The 19214-nt window shown below is 51.1% G+C and overlaps 1 pseudogene across 1 annotated transcript in view; it reads right to left on the reverse strand.

The window, feature by feature from the left end:
* LOC117081342 overlaps window positions 1–19214 on the reverse strand; it is a 57290-nt pseudogene that overhangs the window by 16055 nt on the left and 22021 nt on the right. The window contains exons 10-15 of the transcript XR_004436150.1: window positions 16735–16898; window positions 15928–16105; window positions 8975–9149; window positions 7301–7399; window positions 5937–6031; window positions 3734–3819 (exon numbers count right to left, since the gene is read on the reverse strand). The product of XR_004436150.1 is annotated as a guanylate cyclase 2D-like (transcript). The remainder of the gene's footprint in view (window positions 1–3733; window positions 3820–5936; window positions 6032–7300; window positions 7400–8974; window positions 9150–15927; window positions 16106–16734; window positions 16899–19214) is intronic.

Here is a 19214-nt window from a genome sequence, read left to right on the forward strand (position 1 = left end):
CGGTTCTGAGACAGGATGGGCGGGGTGAGGACTGGGAGCTGAGCTTTTCAGTAGTGCCTGAAAGGACAGACCAGGGCAGGGGACTTGGTGGAAGGTGACTGGTGTGTAGGAGACTCAAGAGGTCACATTCCCTGGGTGCTGAGCACCGACGGACAGATGTGCCGATGCCTCGGCAGTCTGGGACCTCCTGAGTCTTACATGGGCAGGGCAAGCTCTGCCAACTAGCAAACAAGAAATGTCAGTAGTTACAAGTGCTGTGGAGGCCACCACGCTGGGAAATGAGCTGGAGGGTGACAGCAGGGCCCGTCTAGAGTGTGTGACCTGTGCCACCTCCTGACTGAAGCAGCATTTGACTGAGACTAGGATGACAGAAAGGGCATTCCAGGTACAGGAACAGCAAGAGCAAGTGGCCGGAGGTAGGAAGAACACGGTGTGCTTTCGGGACAGCGAGGAGGCCCATGAGCAGCTGGTGAGCAGCAGAAGGTGGCAGGAGAGGCCGGGCCGAGGGGCAGTCACTGGCTGGACAGCGCAGGGCCTTGGAGGCTGCATGAAAGGCTGCTTAGTCTCAGGGCGATGGGACAGCACAGAAGGGTTAACAGCAGCAACCTGTCCTGTCCATCATGTCTGTGGCTTTTGTTATTGTTGTTGTTTTGAGACAGCGTCTTGCTCTGCCGCCCAGGCTGCAGTGCAGTGGCACGATCTCAGCTCACTGCAACCTCCACCTCCTGGGTTCAAGCGATTCTCCTGCCTCAGCCTCCCAAGTAGCTGGAATTACAGGCGCCCACTGCACACCTGGCTAATTTTTGTGTTTTTAGTAAAGATGGGATTTCTCCATGTTGGCCAGGCTGGTCTCCAACTCCTGACCTCAAGTGACCTGCCCGCCCCGGCCTCCCAAAGTGCTGGGATTACAGGCATGAGCCACCACGCCCAGCCCATGTTTGTGTTTTTAAAAGATAATTCTGGCTGCCAGGTAGAGATGGATGGAAGGGAACTGTCTAGGAGCCCTGCGACGGGCCACCTGAGAGGGGTGGTGGCTTGGGCCAAGGTGGAGGCATGGAGGTGGAGAAGCCAGCCAGAGGAGGGATGTGTGATGGAGTGGGGCCTGCTAGGCACACACACATGCTGTGTGCAGGATCTCAGCCTGAGGCCTGGGTGGGGGCAAGGACTCCCACCTGCCACCCCGGAGGCTCTGGAGGCTCCAGACTTGCTAATGGATGGGGGTAGGTGTGGAGATGTCAGGAGCCCGGGATGGTGTTGGGCTGTCTGACTGAGGATGCTGGAGGACCAGGTTTCAAGGGTTGCTGGAGCTCTGCAGTCTGTGGTGCTAAGAAGCCCCAGAAGGAACCACTGAGTGAGCAGCCAGAGCGACGGGAGCCTGGTGCCCAGTGGGGTGGGAGCCCGAGGCGTGTACTGGGTGTCATTAGTGTCTGGGTAGCAAGGGAGGCCCCAAGAAGGGGAGGATGAGCTGGTGCCAGAGGAGAAGGCCAGGGAAGAAAGAGTTTTTAGGAAAAGGAGGGCAGCAGAGTGAACACTGCTGAGCAGTCAAGTTGGGAACTAAAACTGTCCCCGGATCTGGTGACATGGACAGAAGGTCACTGGAGACCTTTCAAAGAGCCCTCTGGCCCGAGGAGGTGGAAGTCAGACTGTGGGGGCCGGGGAGGGAGTGGGATGTGAGGAAGTGAAGTCAGCAGCAGCCGCCAGCTTCTGAGAAGTTGAGTTCTGAGTGGAGATGAGCAGTGGGGTGGGCGCTGGTAGGGAGGCAAGGCCAGAGGAGGGCTTACTCCTCAGGACACAGGGAGGAGAACGGGAGGAGAGACCCTCCACGTAAGGGAAGGGAGAAGAGGACCACGGGGCAGCTGAGGACCGAGTCCAGCCGAAGAGCCCAACGGGCCCAGACAGGAGCAAGATCTGCCACACAACAGTCAGGGCCAGGCCTGAGCCCTGTGTTCACACCACGTTGCCTGCCCCGTAGGCCATCCATCACTCTGCAAAGGAGAAGGGCCCCAGCCACGTGAAGCCCTTTCCACCAGCACAAGCTGGTTCTCCCCGAGAGGCTGGTGTGTCCCTGTGAAAAGGGTGTCCCTGTGTGTCTGCACCCCAGGAGGCTCGCCGTCCTACACCGGCATCTGCCCACACACTCACTCTCTTTCCCTCCCTCCCTTGTTGGGAGCCCCTCTGGACCCTGATGTGTGTGTGGCACGGGGGAACTCAGATGAACGGGAGCAACTCCTGCCCCGAGGCACTGCTGTGCCCCAGGCTTCCTGGGGTCCCAAGGCCTTGGCCCCCCAACAGCAAGAGGGAAAGGCGATGGCTGCTGTGACCTGCCCTGCTCACATCAGTTCCACCTGGTTGGATGATACTCAGCCTGGGCTGCTCCAACTCTGGTCCCTTCCCAGGAAGCCCATACTGCTTGTCTATGAGGCATGGGAAGGGTGGCCTTGGGTGGGGGGCCATCTTGGAAGAACTGAGCAGAGCCCGTTGGAAGTTTTGATGAAGGGCACATTCTGGGCAGGGAGATAGCGAGCCTGAGCTCTGGCCCAGGCGCTGATGTGGTGGTGCTGTAGCACTCCAGGTGGGGCCTTGCCCTTCCCCAGGCTCAGCCTCCCCACCGGTGCAATCAGCCAGTCAGTCTCTATGGTCCCTGGGACCTTCTTGGCAATTGGCAACACCTGTGCCCCTTGCCCTCTGACTCTCTGCAGACTGCCTGCCCACTGATGCGATGGAAGGGAGTAAGGAACAGCACTTTGAAGTAAAATGTTATTAACTTTTCTCTCTTCCCCAACCCCATCCATGTTGCCCTCAGTGAGGGACATGGGTTCTAGGGGACAGAGAACAGAGGGAAGAGACAAATCATCAAGCAGGCACAAGCTCTCTGAGAATCTGCTTCACATGGCTCCCAACATGTGGGTGCTCTTTTTATCTAAAAATTCCTTATCTGCAGAAATAGTCTGAATAGCAATAAATGCATGATAATGTTTACCAAATCATGACCTGTAGTCAGTTCAAAATGGAAAGACTCTGCATTGTCTGCACCAGAGATAGGCTTTGTAAATCCTGGAGTGTCCACAGGTTGCAATTCAGATGCAGTCACTGCGGGTATGTTTATGGGTTTTTTGTTTATCGTTTTTTGAGTCAGAGTTTTGTTCTTGTCACCCAGGCTGGAGTGCAATGGTGCGGTCTCCTCTCACTGCAACCTTGGCCTCCTGGGTTCAAGCGATTCTCCTGCCTCAGCCTCCCAAGTAGCTGGGACTACAGGCACCCACCACCATGCCCAGCTAATTTTTGTATTTTTAGTAGAGATGGGGTTTCACCATGTTGGCCAGGTTGGTCTTGAACTCCTGACCTCAGGTGATCCACCTGCCTCGACTTCTCAAAGTGCTAGGATTACAGGAGTGAGCCACCATGCCCGGCCTACTGTGGGTATGTTTATAAAGTACTCCGAACAATACAGGAAGGTGCTCAGGACAGTGAGCTGAGGGCACAGGTCGGGATGAGAAGTGCATGACCTCATGCACGCCAAGCACATGAGAAACAGGCGCATGGGAGCCCTGCTGAAGTGCTAACAGCAGCTGTCTTCCAGGAGTAGAAAGATAGGGATTATTGAATATTCGAAGAATTCTGTATTTTCCAAGTTTTCCACACTAGGCAGGAAATACTTTTAAAATCAGAAAAATCACAAATATTAATATAAAACAAAAGCGTCCAAGCTTTTTGGGAAATCTCTCTTACTCACCCAGGTTTGATGTCCACAGGTGTGAGGAGGGGCCTGGGGAAACCTGCTTTCCGCTGCAGCCAGTAGGTCTCTTTGATGCCCTTCCCCTGGAAAAGAGAGGGAAGGGGATGGGAAGGTCCCTCCCCATGCAAACCTCCTCAAGCTGAAGAGCAAGGGCAGAATGTGTGATTCCAGCAGCTCCGTGGAGAGCAGCCTAGAGCCTGGAGATTCAAATCCTGGCTCTGCTGCCTTCTAGCTGTGTGACTTTGCCGACTCACTTTACCTCTCTGTGCCTCCATTTCCTCAGTACTGCATAAAGTTGTAAAGATTAAATAAGTTAATATTTCTCTGTTAAAGAAATAACCCGGCCAAGTGCGTGGTGGCTCATGCTTGTAGTCCTAGCCTTTTGGGAGGCTGAAGCAGGTGGATCACTTGAAGTCAGGAGTTCAAGACCAGCCTGGCCAACATGGAGAAACCCCATCTCTACTCAAAAATACAAAAATTAGCTAGGCATGGTGGCACATGCCTGTAATCACAGCTATTCGGGAGGCTGAGGCACAAGAATCACTTGAACCTGGGAGGTGGAGGTTGCAGTGAGCCGAGATTGCGCCACTGCACTCCAGCCTGGGAAAGAAAGAAAGAAGAGCAAAAGAGACAGAGAGAGAGAGAGAGAGAGAGAGACAGAGAGAGACAGAGGCAGAGAGAGACAGAGACAGAGAAAGACAGAGAGACAGAGACAGAGAGAGAGACAGAGAGAGACAGAGAGAGAGACAGAGAGAGAGACAGAGAGAGAGAGACAGAGAGAGAGAGAGACAGAGAGACAGAGAGAGAGAGAGAGAGAGAATCATGAGCTCTGTGATCAGCAGATCTAGAGTGCTACAATCCCACCATCTGTGATTCTCTCCAAACTTCACAATGGAAGGACCTGGTGTGGTGGCCTCCCCTGGGGTGGGAGTGCAGCTCCTGGAGGTCAGGAGTGAGGGGGCTTGAGAACATGAGGGTCAGGGCTGGCTGGGCTGGAGGTTCCGTGCCCCATCCTGGGCCAGGGCTCTATGGGATGAATATTGTCCTTGGAGCCCCCAGGCCAGCCTGAAGAGCCTGAGGTTGGCATGGTGCCCTCTCCACACCTCTCTGCCCTCCCCACACCTCTCTGCATCCCTTTCTGGCATAAGTCATCCATTCCTCAGGACGCCCAGTGTTCACCCTCCTTAAATAAGACACACCTGCCCCGACTTATTCCAGCTCACTCTCCTCTAACCCCAGCCATCCAGAGCAAAGGATTCCTTGCTTGCTGGCCTTCACAGGCTGTGTGACCATGAACAAGTTGCTGCCCATCTCTGTGCTGCAGCCTCCTGCACCGACATTCCGCAGTGTAATGAAGCGAGTCCCATATGGCACCCAATTTCCAGGACCCAGTGCATCAGGCCTTTAAGCTAGATTGCTCCGGTCCCCCTGCCAGACCTGGCTTCAGCTTAGGAATTTGAGGAATAAGAGGAGAAGGGGTAGGAAGAAAATCACTGAAAGGAATGCTGAACCATTGCCTTTATAGAATGTTACCGTTAAGAGAGAATGCACAGGTTACAGACCTTTCTCTGCTTTTGAGGTGCTCATGAGCATTAGCAACCCAACATTACACTGTAACAGCAGAGAACTGGCCTTGGGACTGGTGGGTACACAGAGAAGGCATGACAGTCACTGTGTGTGGGGAAGAAGGAGGAGAAGAAGTGTTCCTGGGTCAGGGTGGGTTGCAGTGAGAGATGGTGTCTGAGCTGGGGTTCTGAGGGATGGGTAGGAGCCCAACAGTGCTATGGAGAAGGCACAAGCTTTGGAGCTGTGAGATTTGAATTACGAGCTATGTGACTTTGATAAGCCACTCCGCCTCTTTAATTGAATTTTTTCAACTGTAAAATGGGGACAACACTGCTCCTTTCGTTATTACTATGAGTGATAAATATTTTGATGTGTGTTGTACACTGGCATGCTACACAGATAGGTCATCAGGAGAAGTGACTTCTCTGTCCTGGCCTTTCCTCTCACAGGGAGCCAGATGGCTCCCAGGAAGCAATGTTTCCTTAGAATTTGGGGAGCATAGAGGACATGTAAAGGTGACCAGCTACATCCCCAACTCTGGGCAGTCATATCAGTCAGATGAGAATCTTCCCTGCTTCCCACAGAAACTGGATCCTTGGGGACTTTTCCCAGAAAGACCATGAAATTCTCCTGCCTTCAGTTCAGTCTGACCTCTGTTATCAATTTGGTAGCTTTCAGCAAGGCTGAGCAGTATCTGGACAGTGCTTCGGCTGACATGAATTCTGTACGCTGAGAAGAAAGGCAGTCATCAAGTCACCACCTGGTGACAGCATACCCAGTATTTGGTAAAATCATTAGGAGCCTGCAGCGACTGCAGTTCCAATCAATCATACACATAGTGATGATTTATGCAATACCCTTCTTCTGGCCCTCCTGTCCCTCTGAATTGTCGGTCACTAAAAGAGACCCAGAGGAAAAGCAAATTACGTAGATTGAGTGTTAAGGTGAACTCATGACGGAGTCAGAACCCCCAGGAACATAATTTCTACTTGTAAGGAAGTCAGTGAAGGCTGAGTCAGGGAAGATATGCAGTTTTTAGTTTTCTTTTAAGAGCAGGACTTTCCAGTAGAGCCATAGTGTCCAGTTATGCAGGATGTACCCTGAACATTAAGGAGCAGCCACCTACATAGCCAGAGGCAGAGGACCTGGGGCTTCAACATTTTCACTGCTCTAGCCAAGCCATTGTGGTAGCTCCTGCTGCCAGTAAGGGCCAAAAACATTGGGGATGTCTTCATGGTGCTGTCAGGGCTGCCCCAGCATAAAGGGAGGTGGCACGTGACCAATTAAAACACACACACACACACACACTTTAAAGGGTCTCCTTTTTGTACAATGGGGAAACTGAGGCCTACGGGAAGAACATTGTGCCCAAGGACACTAAACAAGTCAGTGGCAGAGCCAGGGCTAGGACCCAGATTTCCTGCCTCTTGAGTCATTGTTTTCTCTGCTAATGCCCTCATGAGATCACCACAAATATTGTGTGGAAAGTTAAAAGAGCCAATGACATAGATCATCTCCTTCTATTAGGCTGGCGCAAAAGTAATTGCAGCTTTGGCCGTTAGTTGTTGTTTTTTTGTTTTCTTTGCAGTCTTGGCTCACTGCAAGCTCCGCCTCCCGGGTTTGGTGGTTCACGCCTGTAATCCCAGGACTTTGGGAGGCCAAGGCGGGCAGATCACGAAGTCAGGAGATGGAGACCATCCTAGCTAACATGGTGAAACCCCGTCTCTACTAAAAATACAAAACATTAGCTGGGTGCGGTGGTGTGCACCTGTAGTCCCAGCTACTCGGGAGGCTGAGGCAGGAGAATGGTGCGGTCATTAGTTTTAACGCCAAAATGGCTATAACTTTTGCACCAACATAGTAGTTGCTTTCCTGAAAACTAGGGTACGCTGCCACCAGGTGGTGATTTGGTTACTAAGAACTATATTAAACAGCCAGGCTGCACAGGTTATTGAAAGAGTCTCTGCCTTGGACAGGATAGAAGTATGAGATACACACACAGTCCTGTGGACTCCATCCGGGAGGCCGTGTTGACAGTGTCCCCAAAGAGGCAAGACGGAGGCATCGTGAGACCCACGACCCCTGCTGCACAGGACCCTGAAACTCGAATGTACCCGGTGAGCTCCAGCAGGTCTTGGACCAGAGAGAGAGCCCAATGACAGCCTCACCCTTCTCTACCCCCTGTGCCATTCCCCACTGCACATCCTGGGCTCCAGTTGTGGGGTGAGGATTAAGCTAACTGGAGTCTCCAGCGACATCCAGAGAGCACCTGATGCTTGTGCCAGGCTCTGTGCTGGAGGTGAGGGGTCATAGATAGATCAGAGCTCCTCCCTGCTCTTGGGCAGCTCCCAGCCTGGTGGGGAGAGATGTGTAACCTGCAATCAAGGCTGTGATGAAAGAAGCACCAGGACTGTGTCAGCATCAAAAAGGGCCCCTAATCCAGCCCAGGGGACTTGCTGGAGAAGAGGATACATGTGCTCTGTCTTGAAGGATGAGAGAATGAGTGGGCAGGGAACAGCAGGCGCAGAGGCACAGAGGCAGGGAACCCGTGTGTGTGAAATTGCACACAGCTGAGTGTGGATGGAGGGCCATGCAGGGAGTGGTGGGAGATGGGGTTGGAGAAGCTATGGTGGTGGTGGGGTGGTGGTGGCAGTGCCAGTGGACTTTATCCTGCAGGTGAGGGGAACCATGGTGGAAGGAGCAGGGACATGGGAAGGGTATATTCATGACTCTGAGGGCTCTCCCAGACCCATTCCAGGAAACATTTGGTTGTTTGCATGACCACAGAAGGTTTCTGTCCTGCCTCTTCCATCAGACTATCAGCATCACACATTCTCTCTCTCTCTTTTTTTTTTTTTTGGAGACAGAATCTTACTCCGTTACCCAGGTTGGAGTGCAGTGGCACCATCTCGGCTCACTGCAACCTCCGCCTCCCGGATTCAACCGATTCTCATGCCTCAGCCTCCCAAGTAGCTGAGATTACAGGTGTGTGCCACCACACCCAGGTAATTTTTGTATTTTTAGTAGAGACAGGGTTTCTCCATGTTGGCCAGGCTGGTCTCAAACTCCCGACCTCCTGTGATCCCCATGCCTGGGCCTCCCAAAATGCTCAGACTACAGGCGTGAGCCACCATGTCCGGCCTGACTCTCTTATTTATAACATAATTAGGACCTTAAAATAATGTAAGGAAAGCTGGACGCGGTGGCTCAAGCCTGTAATCCCAGCACTTTGGGAGGCCGAGACGGGCGGATCACGAGGTCAGGAGATCGAGACCATCCTGGCTAACATGGTGAAACCTTGTCTCTACTAAAAATACAAAAAACTAGCCGGGTGAGGTGGTGGACGCCTGTAGTCCCAGCTACTTGGGAGGCTGAGGCAGGAGAATGGCGTGAACCCGGGAGGCGGAGCTTGCAGTGAGCTGAGATCTGGCCACCGCACTCCAGCCTGGGCGACAGAGCAAGACTCCGTCTCAAAAAAATAAAAATAAAAAAATAAAAAATAAAATAATAATAATAATAATAATGTAAGGAAAAAGAAACAGAATGTTTTTACCATAGAGTTTTAGAATCTCAGACATCCAGAAGCATGCCACTGGAGGCGTCCCAGCCAGTGCCCCAGGAAAGACTGGGAGATGGATGTGGCCCCTCACCCTGGAGGCCCCTAGCCCATACCTGAATGCAGGCCAGCCCTCATGCAAACGGGCACGTTGGGTGCATGCCTCATCCAGAAGTCACCCACAGAGCTGAGGATATCCAGGGCCATGTTGTTGATTTCAGCAACATGCTGACTCCCATTGTGCTGAGGCAGCCCCGACACCACCATGTAGGCATCCCCAGTGGTCTCCACCTAGAAACAGCAGCCTTCACACTCCAGCATGAGAACATATCCTCCCTGGCCCACCGCACATCCTGCTACACATGGCTGCTTCTTGGGAGTCCCAACCCGCCCTGTGGGTCTCTGGCCCACAATGCCATCTTTGCTAGGCCTCCAGTTCCAGGCACTTTAGCAACGATCGGATCTGTACATTTCAGGTCCCCTTTGTCTGTATTCCAGGCGACAATGGCTCTTTTTTTTGTCTCTGGTCTCAGGCCCTGAGCTCCTTGGTGGCAGACCTGGGTACCCCATCTGTTCAAGGCCATAGTGACAGATCAGGGATTAATTTGGAGAGGACTGTATATATTTAGAGGACGCTTCCCATTTTCCAAACCCTGATGGCCTTCCAAAGGTGTACTAGAAAGAATGTAGGTTTTGGAATGAGACAAATGTAGGTTCAAGCCCTGGCTCTGCCATTTACCTGGACAACTTCACCTGGGTGAGCCTCAGTTTCCTCTTATGTGGAATGAATGTTAGAGGTGAAGTATTTACAGAAGCAGGCATACCAATGCTGAATACACAGAGGCTGCTGTCGTCCTCTTCCTCATGATCACGGTTTTGGAATCTCCTAACTGGAAGGGGCTTTGCTGGTCACCCACCCAATTTCCCCCACCCCAGTGGCTGTTCTCACCTATTCACATCCCTTGATAGAAAAGTTTCTCCTTCTTCAGTAGCCACTTCTCTCTTTAGGCAACTCTGATTTTCTTCTTCCTTTCTTCCTTCCTTCCTTCCTTCCTTCCTTCCTTTCTTTCTTTCTTTCTTTCTTTCTTTCTTTCTTTCTTTCTTTCTTTCTTCTTTCTTTCTTTCTTCTTTCTTCCGTTTCTTCTTTCTTTTCTTTTCTTTCTTTCTTTCTTTCTTTTTTTTTTTTTACCAAGGTTGCTCAGGCTGGAGTGCAGTGGCACAATCTCAGCTCACTGCAACCTCCTCCTCCTGGATTCAAGTGATTCTCATGCCTCAGCCTCCAAAGTAACTGGGACTACAGGCGTGAGCCACCATGCCTGGCTAATTTTTGTGTTTTTTTGTATAGATGGGGTTTCACTATGTTGGCCAGGTTGGTCTCGAACTCCTGACCTCAGGTGATCTGCCCGACTCGGCCTCCCAAAGTCCCGGGATTACAGGTGTGAGCCACTGCCCCCGGCTGTAACTCTGATTTTCAAAACTTGAGTTGAGTTAAAACCTGCCTTTCACTGGTTGGTTCCAGCTCCACCCCCTGAACTGTACCTGTATACCTTTCCTAAGCACATTCTTCTGTTCCTAAGGCCCTGTTTCAGGTGCTCGGAATACAGATGTGAATGAAGCACAGCCTTCTTCCCTGCCACAGGCCAAGCTTGCCAGGGTGAAGACAGCAACTCTACCCTCTGAGTCTTTCCCGGCTCCTGCACTGTTCCTCCTACAGCAGGCACGTGTTGGCCTCACCAGTCCGGGGCAGCACAGCCTCCCCTGCCAGGCACTTCTGCACTTAGTATCTGGTGCACAAGAATAGTGATGCACCACCGCCCATAGGGGGCGCTGTAATTCAAAAAATTTCTCACGCCACACACAAGTGTGGACTGTGCCCCACTACCAACGCCCACACAGCCCTGTGATCTCTCCCTCACCCTGGCTATCCTCCACCGCACTACCAAAAGGTGATCTGCCCTAATCACATCACATTCCGCTCTGATATGCACTTCACTTTGCTCCCTATGGTCAGTGGCTTAAAATTCAGGCCCCCTGGCCTAACTATCAAGGGCCCCCTTCATCTGCATGATTGCCTGACGTTTTCTAACAGTTGCTTCTGGTTCCCCACGCTTCAGCCAGACAGAAACTTTTTCTACCATTTCAAGAGACACCCAGTGCTTGCTCACCTCGAGGCCTGGAGCACCAGATCCCTCTGCCTGAAAAACTCTCCCCAGTCTCTATCTGCTGAAATCCCACCCCTCCATCAGTCCCGCTCACATGTAATCTAGGGCACAGAATCTTACCAGTCCCCAGCAAGAAAGATGTCTCCCTCCTCTGGGCTGTGGCCTGCTCTCCCGCCCTGTGGCCTGCCTGCTGCTGTCCACCCAGCATTCATTGACTGGTGGTAAGAGTGGCAGGGGTGGTGGCAGGGCTGCCCCAAGCTGTGCACCTTTCCACAAAAGAGATTTTCCACTCCACTCCCCAGGAGGGAAAATTATGAGAGACTCCTGGCTTTCCCTGCTCTCTCTTCTTCCTCACTGCAGGGGGAGGAATGCCTTACTTGATAGGCAAGACTGGAAAAAGGACTAAGTGCCTCTTAAACACTCATATAGTGCTTACTATGTGCCAGACACAGTCCCAAAGCCTTTGCAATTATGAACGCATTGGATGGTCACAAGAATTCTGGGATATGGGTACCATTACTAAGGCCATTTTGCAGGTGAAAACTGGGTCAGAGGCATTAAGTCCCTTGCCAAGGTCACTTGCAGCCAGTGCCTGGGTTTGAACTTGGTCAGTCCAGTTCCAGAGTCTGTGCACTATGCTGCCTCTTGCTGCACATAGCTTGGGCCCTTTCTCTCTCTCTTTGAGGAGGTTCTGCTCTCACCCTGCCTGCTGGGTGTGCAGCTGTGATACAGGGAGGGTGCACCAGCTCTGGGGACCCAGCCCTGCCTCAGATGTGTGACCCCACAGTCCAGACTAGGGGAGAGGAGTAGAAAGCCCCACGGTGGCCATACAACCAGACCACATTCTCTGATCTGCTAAAGCTGATCTCTAAGCTGCTGACCTGCCTGATGCCTGAGCTGGAAGGGAACGCGCAGGGTGTTTAACATTCACTCCTTAACCCTAGAGACAGAAAGCTGACCAGGCACAGGCATGTTCTCCAGGGACTCGTAAAGGTGATGTACTCAAAGTTGCCTATCATAGTGGGCTCTCAGCTGAAAGTGAGGCAGTGGTTCCCTTCACAGATGGGAGAAACAGCCAGGGGAGAGGTGCAAGCAAAGGGTCCCTGCTATCAAACGCAGATGTGAATTCTAACCCCACCACTGACTTGCTGTGTGACCCTGAGTGAGTCATTTACCCTCCCTGTGCCTGCGTCCTCATCTATACAGTAAGGATAGTCATCCATACCCCGACAGGCACTGAAAGGGTTAGATAAGATCAGTTGTGAAATTTCCCCAGCCAAGTGAGCCCTCTGTAGGCGATTAACTAATGCTGTCCCTTCCCTCTGTGCTTTCAGGGATGCCTCAGCATCTGGCATGTGGCAGGTGCCCAAGGGTAAGGTGATGACTAAATGAACAATGGCGCTTTCTCTCACATTCCTTAATCTGCAGAGCAATCCTATACCAGAGACACTTTCATCCCTGTTTTATAAACGGAGTACTGAGGCTCAGAGAGGTGACATGCCCAGGGTGGCTTGGCAGTAGGGCCAGGGCAAGACTGACGCCTGGCTGAGCCACAGGTGAGGCTGAGGCCTTGCCTCCGCGACAGCCCCCAGTGGCTCTGCTCTGGAGTCATGTCCATGAAAGTGCACACTCAGCGAGCGCGGGAGGGAATCGCAGACCCCCGCGAAACCAGGAAATGATTGCCTGGCTGCCTCCCAACCCAGACCGGATTAAAGAGCAGTAACCAGATCCTGTTGGGGATGAAGGGGAAACCGAGGTGGATGACATGAGTGATGAGAGATGCTCGCACATCATGAAGAAGGGGCCTCCTCTTTCCCCACATCTGGAGGGTTGTGTGGGCCTTTTTTGATTTCATTTCATTCTGCCAGAAAGATGCAGACCTCCTGGCCAGAGTTCAGAGCAGATCAGAAGGGATGATTCAGAGCCAGGCGACACATGTGTGAGGAAAGATTAGCAGCGGAGGAAGAGATGAGGCCGGGGTGACTCAGGGCAGATCAAAGCTGTGGGGCTCAGCGAGATGAGATGAGGAATCTTTTCCTGGGGCTGTGGGGCCAGGGCGACTCTGGAGACAAGAGGGAAACTCAGGAATGCCTTGGAACCGCGGGCCAGGGTGGGGATCTAAGGTCCTGAATGGGGAACAGGAGGGAAGCTGCACCCTTGGGTGTCGGTGGCGCAGGTCCTGGGGGTGTGTGTCGGTCAGTATGGTGCAGTGGATGGAGCACCGTGGTGGATGCCGTAGGTTCCTGTTCTGGCTTTGCTGCTGGCCAGCTGTGTGACCTCAGGTGGGTCACTTCCCTCCCTGTGCCTCAGTGTCCTCCTCATTCTGTCAACACACATTTCCTGAGGATCTATGATGTGCTGGACACTGCCAGCCACTGGGGAGTGATTCAGGGTGGAACCATAAAGTGCAACGTGGGGGGAGTTATGCAAGCATCAAACAGGCGCCCCTAACTGTGTCTGGGAGGAGGGGAAGGCTAACCTGAGACCAGACACACGGCCAGAAGGGAGCTAGGTGAAGAGGAGGGAGGGCACTGCTCCAGGAGGAGAAACAGAGGTACCAAGGCCTGGGGGCTAGAGATAGCGAGGCATGTGTGAGGATCCAGAGGCCTGCAGAGGTGGAGACACAACTGGGGAGGTAGGTGGGGCAGCTCCTGGAGGGCTTGTGGACCACTATGAACCCGCAGCTTTATCCTGAGGATGTCTATCTCATGGGGATGGTGAGCCTCCCTGACCAAGGGCCTTTGGACCAAATCTTGGCCTCAGATCCCACTGAGATTATGTTAACAAACAAGCCACTTAGCCTCTGTTGCCTCATTTTCCTCATATATAAATTAGCAGTACCAGTCCCTACTTCATAAATTGTTTTGCTGAATAAATGGGCTAATACATATAAAGCATTTAATACTAGCATCCAGTATGCACTAAACACCCCATAAGTGTTGGCAATTATTGTTGTTGGGATACTATAAATAATGCTATCAGCAGATTGTCTGGCATCTCAGAGTTCATCGTGTCCTCGAAAAATTCCTCCCAAGGCATCCTTTTCCATTTGGCTCCAGCCCTCGGGGCCTGGCCCTCCCCTGTCCCTGCCTTTGTGGAGGGCTGTGGCTGGACAGGCTGGTGAGTCACAAATTAGGGCTAAGGCCAATAGAGCCTTGGCGTGGTGTTTCCTGGGACCTCCCTCCATACCTTCCCCACCATGTCTGAAGCTGCCCCTAGACCCCCTGTATCAGAACAAGGGGCAGTGTTGGGGTTGGAAGGTCCCCATAGCACGGGTAGAATGGAGGAGGGGCGGACAGGAGGTGACTCCCTCTCACACTCCGTGCTTGACATCCACTTGTGCATGGGGGACAGGATCCTCCCATCCTCTGGGAGCCCTCCCAGAACTGTGGTCATCATTCGTGTTCACAGTCAAAGAAACAGAGGCCCAGAGAGGGGAAGCTGTTAGCCCAAAGCCACACAGAAGCTGGTGGCCAGGCTGGGACTCAAACCCAGGACTGAGAGGTGCACAGGGAGGGGCCTGAAGGCCCTGCTGAGGCCTCTGTTGTCCTCTCCAGTGCCCCCAGCTCCCCACTCCTGGCCCATTCATGCCCAGTCGTCCCAGCTTATTCAGCTTCCCCACACTCACCAGGCCCTCTGAAGCCTCAGGCTTTAGCACATTTTTCACCCATTGTCTGCCTGGGGCTGCCACTCCCAGATGGGACAATGCTGGGAAGACAGCACCTCTTCCAGAAAGTCTTCCCTGCTCTTTACACATCTACCCCTAGCTGGGTTGGGGCCCTCTCAGCCTCCTCCGCCTCCCAGGATTATTACTTTCACTGCGGGTCATCATCTTTTACCTATAGGTCTGAGAGCTCCTTGAGCATAGGAGTGGGAGCTGAGTCATCTGTCTGCTCATGCCCAGCACAGGGTCAGGCACAGAAATGCCTGCTGATAAGATTGTAAAGGGATGGATAGACAGACAATGGACAAGTAAACACTGTGGTCCATTAAATGCAAAATGGCCCACATCCTTCACCCGCTCCATGTTCACCCCATTGCAACGAGACTCTGAAGCTTCTCCCGTCAAGAGGTGGACTTTGTTTCCTCAGCTCTTGAATCTGAACTAATCTTTCATTTTGACCAATAGAATACATCAGAAATGGCCGGGCGTGGTGGCTCAAGCCTGTAATCCCAGCACTTTGGGAGGCCGAGACGGGCGGATCACGAGGTCAGGAGATCGAGACCATCCTGGCTAATACGGTGAAACCCCGTCTCTACTAAAAAAAATACAAAAAACTAGCCGGGCGACGAGGCGGGCGCCTGTAGTCCCAGCTACTCGGGAGGCTGAGACAGGAGAATGGCGTGAACCCGGGAGGCGGAGCTTGCAGTGAGCTGAGAGCCGGCCACTGCACTCCAGCCTGGGCGGCAGAGCAAGACTCCGTCTCAAAAAAAAATAAAATAAAATAAAAATAAAAAAGAATACATCAGAAATTGTAATATGCCTGATCCCAGATTAGATCTCAAGAGCCTTGTGTACTTCTGTCCTCTCTCTCAGAACCCTGCCACATCATGTCAACAATCCCGGACTAGCCTGCTGGAGGAAGATAGGCTGCGGAACAGAGCTGAGTTCTCTTGGCCAAGGCTCCAGAGACATGAGAGAACCCAACTGAGATCAGCAGAGCTGCCACCTCACCCATAGCTGACGACAGATGCGTGAGTGTGTCCAGAAGAACCTTCTGGTGGCCCCATAGACTTGTGAACAATAGTAAATGCTTATCATTTTACCCTATTGAGTTTTGGGGGGGGGTATTTATTACACAGCAATAGCTAGCTGATACAAACACATAAATAAATGAATGGAACTAAATGTACCATCATGACACAGTAAAGGGAGGAATGGAATGCCAGCCTCCTGGTATTCTCACCTTACACACGTCATGGCTGCCCAGAACAGCATCAAACAGCATGTAGGGGTTGTTGAGCAAGCCCACCACCTCCATGGGTTCACTCAGGGCTGAGATGATGGTGAAACCTACAATATTACTGAAGTATATGGTAACCTGTTCCACAGTTACCCCCATTTTCAGAACTTCGGCCACAGACCTGAAGGGATGGGAGGGGCCAGACACATAAGGTATGAGGGCCTATTTTTGACAGTTTGGAGGCTAGGAAGGGATATTTGGGAGGAAACTGTGTTGAGCATCAGCACATCTGGTACAAGTCCGTTGGTGTGCTGACTGCCCTGGAGTGAATACTTGCCCTGTCTGGACATGACTTCCTGTGAAGTGATATTGGGGTGGGGGAAGCACTGTACCTAGCTCCTTGCTCCCAAGGATGTGAGAGAGCAGAAATTCCACTCACGTGCCCAACAGAGTACCTGGCATATGGTGAGGGCTCTATAAAAATATGTTGTATGAACCATGTGCAGTGGCTCACACCTATAATCCCAGCACTTTGGGAGGTTGAGGAAGGAGAATCTCTTAAGGCCAGGAGTTTGAGGCCAGCCTGGGCAACATTGTGAGACCCTGTATCTAAAATAATAATAATAAACAAAACTAACTAAACTAACTAAACAAAGTAATGTGCTGCGTAAGAAGAATGTTAGATAAATAAACATGGATGAGTGAATTGAATAAATTCATGGAATCCAGATCTGCTGAGCACCTACTATATTCCAGGCCCTGGGCTTAGAGCTGAGGCTAGAGGCACACTCAAGTCCAGGGGCCACTCACAGGGGAATCATCTGACAGAGCAGCCTTTCTGTCTTCTCTCTCTTCAGCTCCAGTTCCTCAGTCCGCTCCTGGATCAGGTCCTCCAGGTTCTGGGAATATTTCTCCAGCAACCGCAGCATGGATTCAGCAAAACTGGTCTTCTTGCCTTGGTTGATGCTTTTGAACTGAAGATGGAACAAAAATGCCAAAATGACATGAAAGTCAGCACACCTGGTCCTCAGCTGGGAGTCTGGGGCCACGGAAATGCACCAAACAGAATCCCTGCTTGAAGGAGCTGCATTGTTGTGGGGAACAGATATGTAAATGACAGGGGGATGGTGGCTCTGACAAGGGAAAAGTGCAGTCAGCTTTCTGTCAGATTAATGGGTTAATTTTGTGTAGAGTGAGTAGGCAGCAAGAGGTCTTTGCAAAGGAGCCTGTACCCAGCACAACATTATGGTTAACAAACACAACCCTCTTGCACTGGGTCTCACAACAACACTGTGAGATTCTTTGTTCTTCTCAAAGATAGACAGACAGACAGACAGATAGATAGATAGATAGATAGATAATAGACAAACAGATGGACGGACAGATGGACAGACAGATGGCTGGATGGATGGATGAACGGATGGATGGACAGATGGAAGCGTAGGTGGATGGATGGGTGGATAGATAGAAAGAATATATGTAGATTATTTATATGTATAATCTATCTCTACTTCTACTTTGTTCCTCCAAAATTTTAAGGATGAAGAAGAATAAAAGCAGTACCGCACAATAAAAGAATAAACATGTGCAGATATTAGGACCAAAGGAGAGTAAAGGCTTTTTTTTTAAAAAAAGGTAAATCTAGGACTGAAATCTGTATGCAAAATCCATGCTACAATTTGGTCACCATTTTGGATATGAACTTCCTAGTAACAAAACAAAGAGGGAAATGTAGATTACACAATCCATGGGGTCCATAAGACAATGGAACATTAAAGTAATTGCTCAAAAGAAATATAACTACTCCTAGTGCCAAGCAAAGAGAAGAGCCTCTTAGTTCTTTGTATGAGAACCCGTATGTGTGATCATAAACTGCATTTTCAACAACCTCACAGAAAATCTGGCAGCAGTTTTCCTAGGAAGACTTGCCAAAACCTTACCCAGTGTGGCTTGCACCTTCCCAGAGTGCAGTCAGTAGGAGAAGCAAATCAGTGATGGTCAAAGTGAAGGGGTTCATGCTTGTCAAAATCCAGCATCTTGAACTTGTGAGTGTGTGTGTGTGTATGTGTGCTCTGTGTGTGTGTGTGTTATGTGTGTGTAGGTATGCACATCCAACCTCCATTAATGCCACGTCTCTCAGCCAAACGTCTGCAAGGTAGGGAGTGGCAGCAGCCCTGAAGTGCACCTATTTTGTATTGACCAAGAAAAGCAGAGGCACAAGCTTTACGTGGTGGGCATGACAGCTGATGACCTTGAGACATCAACAAGGACCTGAAGCCAACTCCAAGGTCACCTCTGCGTGGAAGGTCATCATTTCATAAATGAAGAGACAAAGGATCTGAGAGGTGGAATAACTTGCCAAGGAGCACACAGTGGTGGATCTGAGTTTCAAACTAAAGTCTTTTATATTAATTTTATCACCAGACCCCCAATGAATTATTTTATCATTTGGAATTATACATATTTCTTCTTCCTTTGCAATATTAATTTTCTTGTCTAATTGCATTGGCTACTACTCCTAGAACAATGTGAAATGAATATAAACCTAAGCTTTTTTTTTTTTTTTGACAGAGTTTCACTCTTGTTGCCCAGGCTGGAGTGCAATGGCGTGATCTCAGCTCACCACAACCTCTGCCTCCCGAAACCCAGGCCTTTTGGCTTTAATGTCAGTGTTCTTTCTCTTGTACCTTACTCACTCTCTTCTTCTCAAAGAACTACATTTTTAAAAAATTAGTTATTTCACTGGATGGTCACACCTATCTGGAGAGTTAGGCCAGGGTTAGTTATCTTTCCTGGAAACATACAGGGAGGCTGAGGCCCAATAGGAACATTAACTTGTCCAAGGTCAAACAGTGGGTAAGTGGGATGATATCCATTGGATTCTCACATAGATGTGAATCCAGGCATCTGACCCCTCACCTCCCCACAGTATGATGCCATTTCCCCCTTCTTCAGGCTGAATTCATGTGTGCCCATCTCAGCCTTGTTTGCTGTTGGGCCTTGGGCAGGAATCTTGGGCAAGAATCCCACAGTCGCCCCTCAGTCAGGGCAAGAGCCCTTCCCCACCTCACTGGCCATGGCAACCTCTGATCCCCTGGAAAGATCCCAGGCTGGTGCTTTATAAACTGGTTGCTCATCCTAGTGCTGCTACCCACCATTATGGTGACTGCTTAGAGGTCATTTACTGTGAGCTCCAGATTTCTCATCTGTGGAGGGGGGCACCACCCCGATGCCAGAGCTAAGTGTGGAGGGGATGTGGGAAGAGAGGTGATGGGCAGGGCTTCTCAAAG

The sequence above is a fragment of the Trachypithecus francoisi genome, unplaced genomic scaffold (assembly GCF_009764315.1).
Source record: "Trachypithecus francoisi isolate TF-2019V2 unplaced genomic scaffold, Tfra_2.0 Lachesis_group8, whole genome shotgun sequence".
Taxonomy (NCBI): domain Eukaryota; kingdom Metazoa; phylum Chordata; class Mammalia; order Primates; family Cercopithecidae; genus Trachypithecus; species Trachypithecus francoisi.